This window comes from Cibotium barometz, chromosome 47, assembly GCF_041138505.1.
Source record: "Cibotium barometz isolate CiBa-2024 chromosome 47, ASM4113850v1, whole genome shotgun sequence".
Classification (NCBI taxonomy): Eukaryota; Viridiplantae; Streptophyta; class Polypodiopsida; order Cyatheales; family Cibotiaceae; genus Cibotium; species Cibotium barometz.
Genome location: NC_141092.1, coordinates 13,406,915 through 13,427,510, shown reverse-complemented (window position 1 = coordinate 13,427,510; position 20,596 = coordinate 13,406,915). Strand labels below are relative to the sequence as shown.

General features: G+C 47.4%; 1 protein-coding gene across 2 annotated transcripts in view; it reads left to right on the top strand.

Annotated features, from left to right (window-relative positions):
• The window catches only part of LOC147611380 (DNA polymerase eta-like), a 132,548-nt gene that overhangs the window by 11,239 nt on the left and 100,713 nt on the right, over positions 1–20,596 (top strand). The gene's annotated exons all lie outside the window — the stretch shown is intronic.

Below are 20,596 nucleotides of genomic sequence, written 5' to 3'. Positions count from 1 at the left end.
TTAGAAGTCATCTCTTGTCCAGTTTTATACACCAGGGCCTTTGTTGTGGGTGTGCCCGCCCTTATGAGGTGTTTTATCATTCTTCCCCACTCTCCGCATTTTTCCCTTATTTTTCCCATTTTTTTTGTGGCTTGGGAGGCAGTTCTGAGTTGGCAGGAGCACTGAGTGACTGGCCGACTGACCCATCAGCAGACAGGTGACTGGCCGACTGCCCAACAGCAGTCGTGGACCTCTGTACTGCTGGTCGACTGGATGTATGCAGTCGTGGGCTTCATTTAGTGCTAGCCGACTGATGCTGCAGTCGTGGAGCTTTTTTTCAGCAGGCTGACTGCTCATCTGGGGGCATATAAATAGGCCCCCAGCCCCCATACCACTTGTGTATCATATCGGGATCTTCTTGTGTATATCAGAGCAGAGTTACACGCCTACATCTCTCTCTCTCTCTTGTGCTGTATTTTTTTTGCATGCGTTTTTGCTCGTGTCGTCCCAGATCTGGTCATCATCTCCGCTGCGTATTCTGACATGGTATCAGAGCCCTAGGCTCTAGATAGTTCTTGGGATTTGTGTGAGCAAGAGGGGGACTGTTTTGTGGCTGATTGGTGGACTGTTTTGTGGCTGATTGGTGGACTGTTTTGGACTGTTCGGGAAGAGGAGAAGCAAGAGGAAGGCGGGCTGATTTGCTGGACAGCCACTTGCAGGTTTTCGTTCTTCTTTGTTCCCACCCACCCACCCTTTTCAGAGTACATCCCCGCTATGGTAGATTTGTTTGAGATAGCCGAGAGACATGTGAAGATTCCGACACTCCCCACGTTCCCGGTGGACCGTCAGTTGGACGGGAGCAACTACGGCATATGGAAGGTGATGATGGAATCTGTTGTGGAGTCTTACGACCTTGCCGATTTCGTCGTTGTTGGTGTTCCACGGTGGGAAGTAGAGGAAGGGGAGTTACCGTCAACCCGAAAGGACCGGGAGGCCCAAACACAGATATGGGATCGTGTCAACGCCAGGGTCTGTTCGTTTATTTTCCTCAACTGCACACCACAGGTAATCAATCATGTAAAGCATATGACGCTGGCTAGAGGTATATGGCAACATTTGGCCTCACTTTACAACAGGGTATCGCCCATGAAGAGGATTTCCTTGGAAGTACAGATGCGGGTTATGAGCCCTGCAAAGTCGTTGACGATGCGGGAGCATATTAACAAGCTGCAGGCTCTTCAGCAGGAAGTTCTTCAGGCTGGGAAGGAGATATCGTCAGAGGACATGGCCATAACGTTGTTGTCGCACTTGCCCTCTTCGTACTCAGCATTTTACTCGTCTTTGATTACCAGTGGGGCAGGCTCAGCACCATCACGTGGGAGGAGCTTGTGCCTATGGTCCTGGACCAGGAGGAACGATTCACGAACCCTCCTCAGGGTGGAGGTTCGGAGGCCTTAACTGGCCAACGGTCGAAAGACCGTAACTCGGGCAAAGGGAAGGCTTCATTGGAGAAGTCTTCTGAGAAGAAGTCCGACACTGACCGCGAGAAACTGAAGGCAGAGAGGACCTGTAATGATTGTGGCGAGAAAGGCCACTATTGGAGGCAGTGTCCCAAGCGGAAGACCGAGAAGGGTGAAGACTCCTCAGTAGCAATCATGAAGACTCCGGCTTTTGTGCACCTGGAGGTGGTGGACACCGATGTTTCATTTTCTTCAGGCAGGGAGGAGATTGGAGGACTCTCCGCAACGGATACTCGGGAGTGGATTCTAGATAGTGGTGCTTCAAGCACATGACTCCTTCTCGTTCCGGTTTACAGGATCTCTGCAGACTTTTTGGTCACATTCTTACTGGGGATACATCCACTATCCCAGTTCACAGTGAGGGCAGGATGGAGATAGTTCCCGATGGCAGAGGGGGGAAGCATTCCTCCCAGGTGTTGTATGTTCCGGCACTTGGTTTTCATCTGTTGTCAGTGCATCAGGTTTGCAAGACTGGCGTACGGGTGGAGTTTGATGAGCATTTTGTTGCTCCCCGGGATAAAGCAACAGGTCAAGTGGTTTGGGAAGGTGGAGTGGAGAATGGAGTTTACAGGCTTTCAGCACTCTCTCTCCCAGGTCCTCAGGTTTGTGATTAGTGGCAGTCTGGTAATGGCCACTTGAGTGTGGATACGCTGCAGGTGCGGGCTTTCCGGGACCAGATGGTGGATAGCTTGCCAATAGATGGCAGCAGTTGGCAGGAACTTTCCAGTACTGATGTTGGTAGTTCTTGTGTTCGTCAATCAGAGGAAGCTGAACAGGTCGCTTATGCTCTGATGTCTCGTAGTGTTCGGGACATAGAACTTCCAGTTGTTGAGGATGTTCTTTCCACGGGGACCTTTCGAAAAGCCAGGCAGGTGGCATGTGCTTACTTGCAGAAGGAGGTGGTTTCTCCAGGCTTTGTGGTTCCGGATTCAGAGGGGGTGGTTGACAGGTTTCATCAGGTTTCCAGGACTTGTTTGTGCACCGTAACAGGTGTTGATCCTTGTGAGCAATGTGATGCCTTTTTGACTCAGAAGCAGTATGGTTCATGGATCTAGTTGATGGATACCAGATTGGACAGAGCTTCCTGATGAGGCAGTTGAGCTCATGGTTGCGGATGACTCTTTGGGAGGTAGGATTGCGTTTCCTGTGGTTTCTGCGGCATGCGAAGGATCATGGACTCTTGTACACAGGAGGGGGATTGTTGGATGGAGTCCGACTCCACGGTTGGAGTGACTCGGTTTGGGGAGGAGATCCGGACACGAGGAGACCTACTTATGGCCCAGGAGTAGTTTTACGGAGCAGCAGGAGGTTACACTGCAGGTTTGGGCTTCCACTGCAGGTTTGGGCTTCCACTGGAGGAACCCATGGTCATCCAGAGGCACTTTGTTCGTGAACAGATCGTTGCTGATGACATCTTGCTAGAGTTCTGTTCGACGGAGGACAGTACGGTGGACCTCTTCACGAAGTCGCTCTCCCAGGCCTTGCTTGGGTGGCACCCCAGCTCCCTGTGGTTGGTTTCACAGCCAGGAGCTGAGAGGGGGTGCTAGAAGTCATCTCCTGTCCAGTTTTATACACCAGGGCCTTTGTTGTGGGTGTGCCCACCCTTATGAGGTGTTTTATCATTCTTCCCCACTCTCCGCATTTTTCCCTTATTTTTCCCATTTTGTCTGTGGCTTGGGAGGCAGTTCTGAGTTGGCAGGAGCACTGAGTGACTGGCCGACTGACCCATCAGCAGAAAGGTGACTGGCCGACTGCCCAACAGCAGTCGTGGACCTCTGTACTGCTGGCCGACTGGATGTATGCAGTCGTGGGCTTCATTTAGTGCTGGCCGACTGATGCTGCAGTCGTGGAGCTTTTTTTCAGCAGGCTGACTGCTCATCTAGGGGCATATAAATAGGCCCCCAGCCCCCATACCACTTGTGTATCATACCGGGATCTTCTTGTGTATATCAGAGCAGAGTTACACGCCTACATCTCTCTCTCTCTTTTGTGCTGTATTTTTTTTGCATGCATTTTTGCTCTTGTGTCCCAGATTTGGTCATCATCTCCGCTGCGTATTCTGACAGACTCTACCAAAGCTTTATCTTTCATCTCCTAGTTTGAGATTGCTTTTCATGAGAGAGACTTCACGGAGGCTGCAGGCATCAAAGCTTAGACATGTTGGCATGTACATGAAGGGGATTGTGGCACATTGGTGGTTGGCCGAGCAGCTTTTCGTCAACACCATTGGTACATGGGCTGAATTTAAAAGCAAATTCTATGCTCAGTTTCTACCTCCCAATTTTGCGAAGAACATACGCAAAAAGTGGGATTGGTTGGCCCAGAAAGAAGGGGAATCAATCACTTCTTATGTAGCAAAATTTTGGAAAGTACTATTGAAAGTGGTTCCCTTTATGAAGATAGATGAAGAGGAGAAGAAGAGAAAGTTAGACTCGGGCCTTCAACCCATCTATCAACATGGGCTTAAAATCTACCCCAATCAAACTTTACAACAACTCATAAATTCAGCTTTGGCCATCGAGCAACTCAATGTCAAATTGGTGCAATCTAAGATTGATATGAGCATGGGAAAAGGCAAGGACAAAGCTGGTCACTACTTGCATAAAGGTGGATAGCCACCTAAGAAGGATCTTAAGGATGTCCCAAAAGCTGAAAATACTAAGGAGAAGAAGCCTTGGCATAAGAAGGGCACATTTGGTTTGTCACCGCAACAAAGAGTGCAATACATACGTGAAGGCAAGTGCTTCAAATGTGGTAGCAAAGACCACATATTGCCTCAACGTAAAACAAAGGCAAGAAGGAAGAAGAGCCCAAATTGCATGTAAATATGGTGCCAGATGTGCAAGGTTATACGAGTCATGCAAGCAAAGATAGAATGGTATGCAAGGCGTGGGGGCAACTCAAGGATCAGCCTGCCCTATTCATGTTTGATGACTGCTCTACCGACAACTTCATCTCCACCCAAATGGCTGCCGCCTTGGGGATTGAAGTGGGAGACATGGGACTTGAAATTTATGCATGTTCAGCTTTTGTTGAGAAGGATGTGAAGGTTACTCCTCTCATTGGAAAGCGAATTCACATCCAGGGTTATCTCGACCATGAGAACTTCCTTATTGCACCTCTCAATGGATGTGATGTGTTGCTTGGCAAACCGTGGCATGCACGCATTGAACCCCACAAGAACTACAAAACAAATAAGCTTTCTTTTATGTACAAAGACCGAGAGCATCTTATAGATGTAGGCGAATCAGGTGACACTATCCCTGTTGTATCACATGTACAAATCAATAAAGCAATAAAAAAGAGTGTTTCTTCGTACTTTGTTTTTGTACGTGATGATGTGGAACACAACAATGTGCATGTAGATTCTCTTACTTGTGATAGGCTGAATTTTCTAAGTGAGTATAGAGATTGTTTTGCCGATGTATTGTTGAGTGAAATGCCTCCTATACGGCCAGAGAATCACCGTATTGAATTGGTGCCAGGTAGTTCACCTTCTAATAGGCCGGCATATTGTGTGAGTTCTTGCCAACAAGAGGAGATTATGAAGCAAGTTGGTGAACTCTTAGAGAAGGGTTTAGTGCGACCAAGTTCCTCGCCATATTGTTCACCCTTTCTTCTTGTGTAGAAGAAGGATGGACATTTGTATGTGTGTGGATTACAGGGCACTCAATAAGATAACCATCAAAAATCGGTTTCCTATTTCGAGGATTGATGTTGGATAAATTGGATGGTTTGTCATGTTTTAGTCGCATTGATCTCAAGAGTGGTTACCATCAAGTGAGAGTGATGTCTCAGGATGTACATAAGATAGCTTTTCGCACATCTTTTGGGCTCTATGAGTATTTGTTTATGCCATTCGGTCTCACAAATGCTCCGACTACCTTTAACCGAATGATGGACAGGATTTTCAAAAATCATAGAGCATTTACAGGCGTCTTTTTCGATGACATTTTGGTGTTTTTGAAAGATGAGCAACAACATAAGATACACTTGAAAGTGGTCTTTGATGAATTGAGGAAACACAAGGTCATGATTAATGGCAAAAAGAGTACACCCCAGGAAAGAAGAATGTAGTGGCAGATGCATTGTCACGAAAGCTGTATGTAGTAGCTATTGCGGTTGCCTCCCATGGGGATTTGTTTGCCATGCGTGATTTGTATCATACGGATGTTGATTTTGCCACTATTTGGGCTGATTTGATGGTTGGTCATGCACATGCTACATATGTGATCAAAGAGGATTATCTTATGAAAGATACTATTGGGCACTGATGACGTTAGTGGGGATGTCGTAGTATGTAGTCCATACTATGCATAATGGAGTTGATAGTTATATAGTCTTGTGGGTTGACTACCATGAGTATATAACAGACACGTTTCTAAAAGGTGAATTTGGGCATGGTCTTGGATTCATCTAGGTATATATATATATGTGTGGTGTCAGACATGAGGCAATAGGTTTTGGATGAGTGCCATGCTTCTCCATATGCTGGTCATAGAGGCATAATGCCTACCACACACATGATTGAGCGGTATTTCTTTTGGCTAGGTATGCGGAAGGACATAGAGACACATGTACATGCATGTATCACTTGTCAAAAGGTGAAATTTGATAGGCAAAAGGCTCTTGGTTTGCTTTAGCCTTTGCCAGTTCCAAACCAGCCATGGAAAAGCATTGCCATGGATTTTATAATGGATTTGTCTCGTACACAATATGGCAATGATGCAATATGGACTATTGTGGACAGGTTTAGCAAGCAAGCTCACTTCTTGCCTGTCAAAAAGACCATAAAAGCTGAGCATATGGTCAGAATGTTTGTCACAGGTGTTTAAGCATCATGGTATGCCCAAGTCAATTGTGGGGGACAGAGATCCCAAGACAACAAGTCTCTTTTGGAGAGCTCTTTTTGACGATATGGACACTAAGTTGAATTTTTCATTAGCATATCATCCTCAAATGGATGGACAAAGTGAAGCTACAAATTTAGCCATATTAGATTTGCTTACATGCTATGTGGCCGATCAGAAAAGTTATTGGGAGAAGTATTTACCACTTGTGGAATTTGTATGTAACAACACAGTGCATGCTTCTAGAGGAAAGGCCCCATTTGAGATCATGTATGGCAAAGTGGTACTGCCACCCATCCTTCGTACAAAGGATGAGATATTTGCTGCCGATGAATTTGTTAGGGACCTTGATATTGCCTTTGCACAGGTAAGGACAACCATTGAGCGTTCTCATGAGAAGCATAAAAAGATTGCAGATAAGCATAGAAGGCAATTGGACATCAAAGAGAATGATTGGGTATTGTTGAAGTTCGAGAAAGCCAGACTTAGAAGAAGGCCTGGAAAAGAGGGGATGTGTCCTAAGCTCTCTACCAGGTACTATGGACCATTCAAAGTCATTGAGTAGATCAATGAAGTGGCTTTTCGGCTGGCTTTGCTGAATCATTGGAAGATACACAAAGCGTGTCATCTAAGCCTTTTGTGCAAATATGTGGGAGCGGAGCCTGAAGAGCCGGTTATGGAAGATCCACCTGAAGTGGATGAGCTAGAAGAGGTGTTATAGCGAGAGCAGATTGTGTTTCACAAGGAGTGTAAGCTTGCAGGTGAAAAACTTCAAAGACGTTACCTTGTGAAGTTAAAAAATTATTCACCCATGGATGCTAAATGGATGGATGAGGTATATTGAGTATCTACAACTCCTAGAAGCATACTTGGAAGCTTTTAAGCTGCGGTCAATTGCTTAGAAGCTCATTAGTTGGGCATTCTCTACGCTTCAGGACCTATGGACGGACTTCATTGTGTGGACATGACACTTCATGGCGGCAGGGGACTTATGTCTACGCCAATGGTCATGTGGACTGGCACTTCATGGTAGGGGACTGATGTCTACACCAAGGGCCAATAGGTTGGACATGAGAGGCTGGGGATTTTGGTCCGTGCCCATGTCGAGATTCCGGTATTCCGGTTCGCTTGGGGATGTAATATCTACACTCGGAATGACCGTTTCTTACAAGCTGAATGAAAGGGAGATTGTCCAATACATTCTAATGCATGGCATAATTGCATGTACGAAACTGTTTTTGTATGCATTGTTTTACTGTCTGCAAGATCTGTATGTGTAGTTTATGGGCAGGGGATGTCCGCCCGTGAATTGTGCGCGTGAATTTGTATTCTGACCTAGCTTGTGGGCTGTAGACAGGGTTGTAGACAGGTGGTAGGTGTGCCTCTAAACTCTATGTTTCTTCATTTAAGAGTTATGGCTAAATTTGTTATTTTGCAGGTCTAAACCTCATTTCAGTGTGGGCAGACAAGTTATAAGTGACTTTCGTTCACACTTCATTAAAGTATGGACGGACAGCTTATAAGTGGGTTTGGGTGCCTGGCCAAGACTTGGCTACCCTTCCACTCTTGGGAGAGTTATGGACCACTTGGGAAGTGGCCCAATGAAAATCTTTTGCCAGAATTGGACGAAGGCTTATCCTCTCTTCCTCTCTCTCTCATAGATGGGCTCATATGTGAAACCCTAATTTTCAGAAGTCCTAATTTTTGCAAAAATCTTAATTTTTAGAATTTTCTCAACAAAAACAAGTTATTCAACCTTTGCTTATGCTTATCTCTTTATATTGTTTTGCTGAATTTTGAAACCCTAAATATCAAAAACCCAAATTTTTGCAAAAAACCCAATTTCAAAGCCCTAGTGCTGTAGAAACCTTGAATTCAGCTGAAACTCTAATTTGCAGAAACCCTAATTCAGTTGAAATCCTAATTTGCAAAAACCCTAATTTTAGCTGACAGTACAATGGAGAATTCTTTCATCACTACTTCGACCAGAAGCTGGAAGGAGTCTGCATTTGTTAACCGTTCTTGGGTGAGAGCTTCTTGTGCTCTCTAATCTACTCTACATCTGTGTTCTTGGATGCTAGTGGAGCATAGTTGCTTGTGGCAAGACTTTGGGGATTGGGGAGCATAGTCACCAAAAACGTTTCGGGGTTTTTAACGTTTCGTCTTTCGGCTAAGAAACGCGGAGGTTTTGTAATTTTTCTATATAAATACAATAAAATGGTTTAGAACTTATAGTTTGTAGAATTATTTGTAGGCCTTCCTAGTGCTAGCTAGGGACTTAATATATGGTCAAAGCTTAGGTAATTGTGGTCACAATTGGACAATTGGGGAGTTGTGGAATTGAGTCGTGAGAAATTGGGGATTTATGAGAAATTGGACGATTGAGAATTTAGGGAATAGGGAATATTGGGGAGTTTGTGAGAAATTGGGGGAGAGAGAAGGAGGAGGAGGAGGAGAAGAAAAAGAAGAAGAAGAAGAAGAAGAAGAGGTGACTGTAGATCGCGTGCAAGAGAGAGAGAGAGATGATGTTTGGGTTGCACGCGGAGAGAGAAAGAAAGAAAGAAAGAAAGATTGACCGAACTCAGCCTATGAGACAAATCAGTGTACTTGTATGGGGTATCCTTTGTCATCCCAACAAAATGAAAAAGTAATGAACTAAAAAGCTGAATCTAGGTGTGCAATAAGTACAATGAGTGGGGGAGGGGATGGAGCTCTACTACTAGGAGAAAGAAAGAAAGAAAGCTGTATTAACGTCTACTAGAGGCCGAACTCGACCTATGAGACAAATCAATGTACAACTGTCAATGTCTTTTGGATGTCCAGAAAAAAAAAAGGACAAAATGAACATGAAATAAATTATAAAAGTACTGAGCTAGTGGGGGGGTGTGATGGATGGAGCACTGCTGCTAGAGGCTCAGTATGCAACCTATATGCGCAGGGTATACAAGAATGCAATGCAGATCTGTCTAGCTCCAACCAGTACCATAATGGGGGTGTAATAAGTGATACATAGGCGATGGCGAGGCAAAAATACCTCCGAGCATGATCTCTGGGTGTGAGTGTAAGTGAGCTAGCCGCTCTTGGATATGGTGCTGATGTCGAGCCCGTATCTCTGTGATCTCCCTTTGATGTAGTCTGGGAGTTTGGTAGCCTGGTGCTCTCGGTCTCCATCTGGCTCGGAGGTCTGCAGCGCGCTGAAGTGTAACCCCCTCCTGTGTCAGAATAGGCACTGGGATAGATCTTTGGAAGAAATCAGTGAGCTGGAGCTGTCGCCCACCTCTCCCTGTGGTATGAGTCCGTAGCAGTGTCTAGCAAGAACTGGCCAAATCTGCGCTGGTCTACGGACTCCATGATCTGGCGGAGTGAGGGATGTCCACTGAAGATGGTGGTGTATCTCTCTCTAATGACACTATATGCTCTGCATCTGCATACATAATGTTCCTCACTCTCAACCTCCTCCTGGCATAGTCTGCAAATCCTGTCTGCTCTGGGGATCCGTGCTGCCCTATCTTTCTCAATCTTAAGCTGGTGTGATGACACTCTGAGCTAGCCAATCACCACTCGGGCACTGTGAGGCATGTACACATCCATATATCCAGGTCTTAGGTCTCTGTATGAATCCATCCGCTGAGATATGCATAAACTGATCTCTGTAGTATAGCATCTTCGGCGGTAGAGGCTGACTGGGTGTAATCCAAGTCTCTTGAGTGTATCGCTGCCGTAAATCCTGCCGAAGGACTCTGTTCCTCTCAATGTGAGAGAGCTGGATGTGTGGTGCATGTATATCATACTGGAAAGGTGGTAGGTGATCTATGTCAAGACCATGCTGAGTGAATACCATGATCTCCTATCTCCACTCTCTGTGAGCTGCTTGGACGCCTCAAAAGCTCTATGTGAGAGTCGATGTGATGGCATATCTCTGATCCTCTGTATGAAGCAGATCGTCTGGAAGAGGGCCTCTACTAGCATAGGAGGTGCAGCATTCGGACAATGTCATGTGGGACGGAGGGTTTGCTGCGGATCATCCGTGAGAGCATGAGAATCTGAGGCCTCTCCATCTGAGACCATGTGGAGGTGGCGAGCCTAGGTGCCCATATTGCTGTAGCATACATCAAAGCAGGGGTGACTAGTGTGTCAAACAACCACCCCTTCGTGCGGGGCTCCTGGAAGTGTGCCTGGTGACACTGTCTCTCTAGCATGGCCAGAGCTGCATACCCTCATGTGAGTCTATCCTTGGCTGCATGTGCCATAGTAAATCTTCATGGTGGCGGAGTCGTAAATGTAATCCCCAGGTACACATATGAGTCTACCACCTCTACCTGTCCTCTTGCTAGTGTGAAGATGGGGCCTGTCGTCGAACCGGCCCTTAGGTGTGGAAAATCATGGCCTTGGTTTTCCCAAGGTTCACTGTAAGCCTCCTCTGTGTGGAGAAGTCATCGAGTGCATGGAGATGGTGCTGTAGTCCCATCTGCGACTCAGAGACCAGAATAATATCATCTGCATATAGCATAATGTGGATTGTGGTACCTGAGATGTCTACCCCTTCCCCACCACCGTGACCAATGAAGTCAGCCACCTCATCGATGTATAGCCCAAATAGTGTAGGAGAGAGTGGGCATCCTTGCTTCACACCTATGGTGCTAGCAATAACATCAGATAGCCCCCCCGGGGCATCGTATGCGCCTGAAGACCTGCTCATATAAAGCATAGATGCCCCAAACCATCTCTGATGGGATCCCCAATGACTGTAGGCGCTGGAAGAGTCTCTCGTGGCACCGTGTCAAATGCTTTGCGGAAATCCACAAAGCAGCAGTATAATCTGTTCTCCCGTGTCCTAGCTTGGTCAATCAGACATCTCAGAGTGAATATACGGTCAATAGTGGAGAAAGCTCGTCGGAATCCAGCCTGCCTTGGTGCTCACAATCCTCCTCCTCTGTATATGAGCTCAACTCTGCCTCGAGCACTGCGCCATAAAGTTTGGCCAATGTATGACCAATCATGATAGTCCTGTAGTTGCTGGGGTCTAGCATGTCTCCTGCTTTGTGGAGAGGCACGATGGTGTGCATAGTCCACTCAGCTGGTAGGCCCTCCACTAGTGCCCTATTGAAGAGGTGAGCAACAAAGGGTCCCAGTGTGTCAGCTGCATAAATAAGATGCTCACTCTGTATACCTGTGTGGTCAGCCGATCTCCCATGCTGTAACCGGCGGATAGCTCTCTCTACCATCGAGGCGGTAAAGGTGGTAGTGCGGGATTGATTGATTGATTGATTGAGAGAGAGAGAGAGAGAGAGAGAGAGAGAGAGAGAGAGAGAGAGAGAGAGAGAGAGATGAGAAGAGATGAGATGAGATGAGATGTTATATTAACGTCTTCAAAAGGCCATAATGACCTATGAGACCAAAAGTTACATCATGGTGGATCTGATACAATGTCTGGATAAAAAAACCCAGAAAATGAAAAATAAAGATGATACTACTGGCACCTAGAAAATGAAACTGGAACTGGAAGGTACACTATGGAGGTACCTCCATCTCATAATATGTGCCGCATCGGACACAAGCGGATCTCCTCAATATCCTCTGTGGTCAGCACCCTGACTGGGTGTCCCGCATGCCTCGCAAGAATAATCCGAATCTGCCGCTGCAACCTCCGTCTATGCTGGGATGCCCTCCTCCGTAGTCGTGGGCGTCTGGACCACCCAAGCTCAATCGCACGATCAATCAGTGTACCCCTGGTGTGGGCGGTATCCATGTCCTGCTGCTGCTGTGGTCCATCTGGCGCAGTGATGGCTGGACTAAAGAAGTCTGTAATGTGCCTCTGAGTCTGGCTCTCTGTGCGCCTAAGCAGGCTATCTCTATGTCTCCGCAGCTCAAGCAAGAACAATCCCAAACACCTCTGGTCCTGGTACCCCATGACTCTGGAAAGTGGTCCAAAACCCTCTCTGAATAAACAGTGGAAACGACCACGTATCTCATAGTATGCAGTACAATGGCATATATAATGCAGCTCTGTCTCTGGCTCCCTATGGCATACTCGGCATATCCTGGCCTTAGCTGGTATACCTCTATATCGGCCAATCTCAATCTCAAGCTGGTGTGAGGATGTGCGAATCTGACCAATAGCACATCGTACTGCATGAGACAAGTGTACATCCATGTAACTGGGTCTGATCACAAAACCATCTGCTGTGAGCTGAAGAAAATGCTCTCTGTAGAAAGCCATCTTCGTGCCCAGCTCCTCAGTCGGCTGTATCCATGTCCTCCTAATGTCCAGCTGAACTAAATCCTGACGGATGAGTCTGGTAATCTCTGTCCGTGTAAGAGTGAGAGAGGGTGCCTCCAGAGAATACTGGAAGGGAGGCAATCTGTCCATGCTAAAACCATGTGCCTGGAACCAAGATGTCATCTGTCCATACCAACAAGCCGTGTCTCCCTGTAAAGCTAACTGTCGGGAGGACTCCAGGGCGAGGCGTGCATATCTGTCTCGGGGGAGATCCCACAAGCCATGTATGTAGGAGACTGATCTCGTAAGAGCCTCAATCACCAGAGGGGCAGCCGCCAGCTCTGCTCGAATAATCTCATGAGGTACCACAGCCTTGGCTCTAATAAGCCTAGCAATCATAGATACCAAAGGCCTCTCCATACCTCTCCACCCGCCTGCGCTGTGATGGCCCACTGAAGGTCCCCATATCTGCACTCCATAAAGCATAGCTGATGTCACTAGAGTGTCAAAAAGCCAGAGTTTCGTTCGAGGTTCCTGAAACTGAACCTGCGAACACATCCTCTCCAAACCACCCAGGGCTGCATGTGCTCTAGTCAATCTAGTCTCTGTTGCTCTCCTCATCGAAAACACTGGCCCACTGAATACTACCCCAAGATATGTATATGCATCTGTATACTCCACAATCTCCTGCCCATATGTAAATGTGGAAGCTGATCGCCTAACCCACTGTGGCGTGGTGTTAAACACCATAACCTTGGTTTTGCCAAGGTTGACAGACAATCCACTATCATGTGCAAACTCATGTAAAGCATCCAGATGACGCTGCATACCCTCAGGGGAGTCAGAGATCAACACAATATCATCAGCATATAACAATAGTGGGATCCATGTACCTGCTAGCTGGGCTCCTCTGTCCCCCAATCTCTCAATGTAGTCAGAAGCCTCATCCACATACATACCAAACAGTGAAGGAGATAACGGGCAACCTTGCTTCACTCCTATAGTGGAGTGAACCAAAGTAGAGACCCCTTCTGGGGTGCGTACCTGTCCTGCAACTGATCTGTATAAAGCCATAATTCCCCATATGAGCTCTGTGGGTACCCCCATATCCTGTAATCGCCTCATCAATCTGGCTTTGGGCACTGTATCAAATGCTTTGCGGAAGTCCACAAAGCTACAATAAATCCGTCGCCCATGCGACCTGCCCTCCTCACTCAATAATGGAGAGAGAGAGAGAGAGAGAGAGAGAGAGAGAGAGAGAGAGAGAGAGAGAGAGAGAGAGAGAGAGAGAGAGAGAGAGAGAGAGAGAGAGAGAGAGAGAGAGAGAGAGAGAGAGAGAGAGAGAGAGAGAGAGAGAGAGAGAGAGAGATTTTATTAACGTCTTCCAAAAGACCGAACTCGGCCTATGAGACAAATCGGAGTACCTGTATGGGGTATCCTCTGTCATCCCAACAAAATGAAAAATTATTGAACAAAAAAAAACTGAATCTAGGTGTGCAGGGGATGGAGCTCTACTACTAGGAGAAATGCAAAGCTATATGCATGGAGTATACAATCATGATATGCAACCTAGCTAGCTCCATCCTGTACCATACTGGGGGTATAAAATGGTATACATCAGTGAAGGGGGTGTCCACAGCTCCCTGAAGAACATGCCTGGGTGTGCTTTGAAGCGAGCCAGTCGCTCTGCACCCTCTGTGTGAAACTGAGCTCTGATCTCTGTCATCTCTCTCTCTGGTATAGTCGTGGTGTCCGAAAGCCAGGTGTCCTCTGTCTCCTGCGGGCTCTAAGTGTCTCTGCTCTCTGGAGAGTAATTCCCTGCCGTGTAGGGGCTGGGAGGGGGATGGATCTCTGAAAAAATGCAGTAATCTGTGTCTGTCGCCCCCCCTAGGTAACCCCTAGGTACACGTATGATGTCACCACCTCCACCTGGCATCCTGCGAGAGTGAATGTCAGCTGACTCCTGCCCTGTCTCGATGTATGAAAGACCATAACCTTGGTTTTCCCAAGGTTCACAGTAAGACCCCTCTGTGTGCAGAAATCATCGAGTGCATGTAGATGCTGCTGTAGACCACCTGGAGACTCAGACACTAATACAATATCATCAGCATAGAGCATAATATGAACTGAGGTACCTGCTAAATCAACTCCATCTCCGCCTCCCCGTGTAATGAAGTCAGCCACCTCATCAATGTATAACCCAAATAGCGTGGGGGAAAGTGGGCATCCCTGCTTCACACCAATGGTGCTAGCAATAGTCTCGGACATACCTCCTGGACATCTGACTCGCCCAAAAACCTGCTCATATAATGCATAGATGCCCCATGTCATATCTGCTGGTATGCCAAGAGACTGCAGGCGCTGAAAGAGCCTCTCTCGTGGTACTGTGTCAAATGCCTTGCGGAAATCCACAAAGCAGCAATAGAGCTTTCTCTTCCTCACTCTGGCCTGATCAATCATACATCTCAAAGTGAATACATGGTCAGTGGTAGAGAAAGCTCTCCTGAAGCCTACCTGCCCTGATGAGCGTAAACCTGCTCGCTCAGCATATAAGCTAAGCTCTTGCTCCAGCACTGCACCATAGAGTTTGGCCAGCACGTGGCCAACCATAACCGTCCTGTAGTTGCTCGGATCGAGCATATCCCCTGTTTTGTGAATCGGCACAATGGTGTGCATCGTCCACTCCGCAGGCAAACTCTCTGCTAGTGCCCTGTTAAACAGGTGTGCAAGAAAAGGAGCTAAAGAATCTACTGCATATATGAGATGCTCACCCTGCAGGCCCATATGGTCGGCGGCCCGTCCATGCTGTAGGCGGATAGCTTCCTGTACCATCGAGTGGGTAAAGAAGCTAGCTGTGGTAGGTCGAGGCTCCTGTGGCTGAGGTATAGGTGGCTGCTGTGGGGCATGGTATAGGCCCTCTGCATATGTGTGCCATGTCTGTTGGTCTGCAATAGGTGTCGGGGTCCGGGGCTCTCTGAAGTGCCGCCATGAGACAGGGCTATCTCTACTCATGAAGAAATGAAAGATCTCTAGCTCCTGTATCTCTGCGAAGGCCCGCCTTTTGCGGCGAGTAAGTCTCCTCATCTCTCTCCTCGACTCCTGCTCTGTGATGGCTCCCAAGGCTCTCTGTATGCGGAGCCGTGAGTATAGGGCTCTGCACTCGTCATCATACCATCTGTTCTGGGGCATAGTCCCAGGTCTCGCAGGCTCTCTTGAGTGTACATGATGTGGGAAGCTCTGTAATGCAGCCGTGTGTAGGAGTGATGCCAGTTGGGCTGTAATGGTATCCATAGGTGCCAGGGGATCCATGAGTAGGAGCCCATCCTCTACTCTGCCAGTGTATATGTCTGCCATGTCATGTGTGAAGTAGATGGTAGTGTGTGGCGTCGGTATGTGGGGGGCTGGTGATACTGGTGATCCAGCTAGTGAAAATGCCAAGTATGTATGATCTGCCCCAATAGGACGAGGTGGAATGGAGAATGAGGTGACAAGCTGTGATGCCTCCAAAGACCCCATAATGTAGTCTACCACCGTGCCTCCAGTCCGTGTATGACCCCCATGTGGGAAGCATGTCAGCCCTCCTGATCCCGGCCACTGTAGCATCCCGTTATAAATAACGAGACGATGCCTGGCTCCCAACTCTAGTAAGTGGTCCCCATAATGTCCTCTGTCTGGTCCAGTGTCCTCTGATGCCCGACTAGCCCCTATCTCCTCTGGATCCACAGGGTGGAGGATCTCCATGTCATCATAGTCATACACCTCACACTGTCTGCTCTGTGTGTGGGCATTGAAGTCGCCCGTAAGAAATACTTCCCCTAGTGTAGAATAATGCATAATCTCCTCTGACAGACAAGTGTATGGCGAGGCTCCTGTCTCCTCCTCCTGTGGCATGTCCTCTGTAATGACATAGGAGGATCTTGATGGAGAAAAGTAACATAAAGCTATGTATATAATCCTGTCCTGTGAGAGCTGTAAGCTGATCCACATGTATCTAGCCTCTGGATCCTGTGCTACCACTCTCAGTCTCCCCTGTAGCTCCCGTCTGAATAGGACTGCTACTCCCCCCGACCCTCTCAAGGTACCCTGGCGTGTGGTCCTCCTGTATGCTGACTCCCACTGGAATCCCTCTACTCGAGGTAGCCCTCTCTCTGGGCTCTGATGTGTCTCTGTCAGAAGTATGATGTCTCTCCCCACCATAACATGCTCCAATCGTCCAGGCTGCACCCATAGTGAACCATTACAGTTCCATACTGCCATGTGTATCTCTGTCAGTGGCCTGGTCTGTGTCCCATAGGCCCCAAACCGCTAATCCATGGGCCGGCCATCAATGATGACCCGACCATCTCGATAGAAGGCCTTCTTGCCTTCTCTCCTCGCGTGTAAGACTCGTGGCATGCAAGTTCTCCTATGCTCAAGCTGCATCCTCGTGAGATCATCATCCAAGAAAATAGGAGCTCCCTCTAAACCCCGTAGTATGACCCTCTTCCTCATGAAGGTGACCCTCTCCGTCTCTCCTGCAAACTGTAGGATGAGGGCTCGCTTGCGTGTTGAGTCTTTCCCGGCTCTCCATGCTTTGGTGAAGGGGAGAGGGTGCTCTTCCTTGTAGCCGAGCTTCATGCATAGAAGCTGTCCATCTTTCTCGGGGGTGGAGTCGGGTGTCTCGGCTATACCTGTGACTCGAATGTTGAGGCGGCGGGCATGCCTCATCTTCTCCTCCTCAATGGTGGTGTGAATGATTTGGTGTTCTTCCCTTTGAGTCTCCTCCCTCACTTCTTTTCGGATGTTCTTCTTCACCACCTCGACCCATCCTGACTGCTTGGCTTCGAGCTTTCCCTCCATGTCCTTTGTGATCTCCTTGGAGATCTCTTCTTTGATGGCCGTGAGAGTGTTGTCATTGATCTCCCCTTCTTCCTTCTCAGCATTCTTGATGGCTACCATTTCCACTTTCAATGCACTCACCTCCTCCTTGAGTGCTGTGTTCTCTTGTTCGAGGTTTGTGACCCGTGCTTCGAGAGCTATGATGTGCCGGTGTAGTTTGTTTTCCACCTCATTGAGGTTGGAATCGGCTGTCTTCTTGTTCTCCTTGATTAGTGCCTTCATTGCCATCTCGAGGGCCTCGAGTTTCTCTTGGAGACTCGGGGCCATTCCTCCAGATCACTCTGCAGTCCTTCCCACAGGCAGGGAGGAGAGAGAGAGAGAGAGAGTTATGTTGCTGCCTTGGGGGCCTGAGCAAGGGTGGGTGTGTGGGGAAATGTGAAAGGGAGTAGACAGGCGAAATGTGAATGGCGAAAGGGGGCAAACAGGCGAAATGTGAATGGCGGGCAGAGCAGACAGGCGAAATGGGAAAGGGGGCGAGCAAGGCGAAATGTGAATGGCGAGCAGAGCAGACAGGCGAAATGGGAAAGGGGGCAACAGGGGAGCAAGGCGAAATGGGAAAGGGGGCAACAGGCGAGCAAGGCGAAATGTGAAAGGGAGCAGACAGGCGAAATGAGAATGGAGAGAGAGAGAGAGAGAGAGAGAGAGAGAGAGAGAGAGAGAGAGAGAGAGAGAGAAATGAAATGATATATTAACGTCCTCAAAAGGCCAAAATGACCTATGAGACCAAAAAGGTTACAACAATTGGTGGATCTGCTGATACAATGTCTGTGTAAGAAAAGCTAAAACAACTAAACTACTAATTGAAATTGAAACAATAACTATGAGGAAAAGTAAGGTACTAGGAGCTCCTAATGGATAACATCTGGGAAGGAAAACTCCAGCAACAAAGGTAAGCATCATATACATCACTATCCAAAGATGTCTCTCATCGGTCGATGGCGGATATCCTCAATGTCCTCCATGGTGAGTACTCTGACTGGACGTCTCCCATGCCGTGCTAGTATGGTCCTGATCTTCTGTTGTAGTCTCCGCCGGTGTCGAGATGGGCCTCTCATCTTGGGGTGCCTGGACCGCCCCAGCTCTATAGCCCGATCAATCAGTGTACCTCTGGTGCGGCTATACGCTGGGGCTAGCTGCAATGCCTGTTGGCCTGACTGCTCAATCTCTTGTCGAAAGAAGTCGAGAGAGAGCCCAACATAAAAAAAAACACTTGGATTAAAAAAAAAAGACTGTTTTTTTTTGAAACGAAAAAAATTCTCGTTTCTGGCGTTTCGGGGTTTCGGAGTTTCTCAGCCTAAAAACGCGTTTCTATGTGACTATGTTGGGGAGTGAGTGTAACAAGCTTTGGGGGTCTTCTTTCAGCCCTAAACACCACTGGAAAACATCTGATGCAAAACGCAGACATGAAGAGAGAGTAGAGAGAGAGAGATATGCTGGAAATTCAGTATATTAATATGGTACAAAAAGGTACTCCTAATCTACAGCCCTTGGCTGCCCTCTTGGAAAAGGTGAACATCACCAAAATCTGTCCCTAATTGGGACCCTAAGGACCCAACTCCTAGATGAGTTGAATGAATCAATGAGGAGCACCACATGTCTATTTATAGTCTACTTAAATACGTGGCATACTGGCCGACTGCTGGTCGGCCAGCCTACAGTGCACAAATGCTTCAATGCTGTCCAACTGGCATTCCTCCACTGAAGCGCCCCTGCATCTGACAGCCCTCCTGGTTTAGCCGACTCCCTCTTCCAACGCAGCCGCTAGGTCCTATGATAGCATCGCCTTTGTCTTCCATGCTCCAAGTCCACACTACTGCCAAATCAGCACTGTGTGCTCCAACTTTTGGTTCTATCTGGTTGTCTGGCTGCCTCTTCTGGACCAGCATCTGAGAATGTCCATGGCATCTTTCATGCACATGACAGTGAGATTCTTCTTCGAAAGAAGCTTTGGATTCAACCTCTTCAATGACACAACTTGTTTGAAGATGTTTTCATATGCATGGATGTAATTGGAAATCTGGCAAGCATTGCCCATGAAGCTTGTATGTAATCTACCTTGGTAATACAATCAAGTTACAAGGGGGGTTGGCCCTTTCCGGCCCTATTGCAATGTCATTTAAAATTCAGCACTGCTATCTCATTTGGTTTTGTACCATTTCATCTTGTTTAATAGTATTAATAGTTTAAGTGTGTGACAAGATTGTGCTCAGCCCTATTTGGGGTAATTTTAGAACCAATGGTTGGTCACTTGTCTAGGTATTTTGCTGTCCGTTAGGGAAGGAAAGAGAGGCTGCTTTCACATGCACCCACCAATTAGAGTGAAGGGCAATCCAAGATCAGCGTCTTGTCTAGAGGCTGCTTTCACATGCACCCACCAATTAGAGTGAAGGGCAATCCAAGATCAGCGTCTTGTTTACAGACTGATATAAATTTTGGGGCTTTCTTATGTATATATCATTTTTGCCAAATTCAAAGCTTCCGTGTTGCATTTTTGGGGATTCTTGTTCAAAGGGGAAAACTTGTGAAGTGGAAGCATCCATAGGCACTCACTCCAGTACAAGTGCACACTCTAGGCACTCCCGTTCTTGTGCATATTTCTCATAGCCTATTTTCGCTCACTCAAATATACATTTTGTCTTGGTATACTTAAGTGATCGCATCCTAAATTTTGACAAATCCCGGTGTCTTGTGTACACATTCTAGTCATCATTCAGTATTTTCTTACAAGCATATAGGGTGCATCAAGGGTTCTCTTCGAGGGGGGCTCTCCTATTTTGAGTGCACATAGTTTGCTTTGAGAAATCCAACATTGTGAGGATAGATGGCATAGAGAGGATTTGACATTTTTGGATATATGGCCACTGAGGATAGACTTGTTGGCTCTAATTATTCACTGTGGAGCTTTATGATGAAAAGCTTGTTGATAGCGAGGGGGTTATGGGAGATTGTCAGTGGGGATGAATCTCGTCCTCCCTCGATAGTAGTATCCACACTAGCAGGTGGGCCAAGAATAGTTGCTCAAGTGGTTGCTAGAATTCCAGAGGGTCCTCCTCCTACTGAAGAGCAACATAGTTGGGATTCTTGAGATGTAGGCGCCATGATTGCTCTCTCTGTCAAGCGGTCCATCATACCTCACATTCGATCTTGTA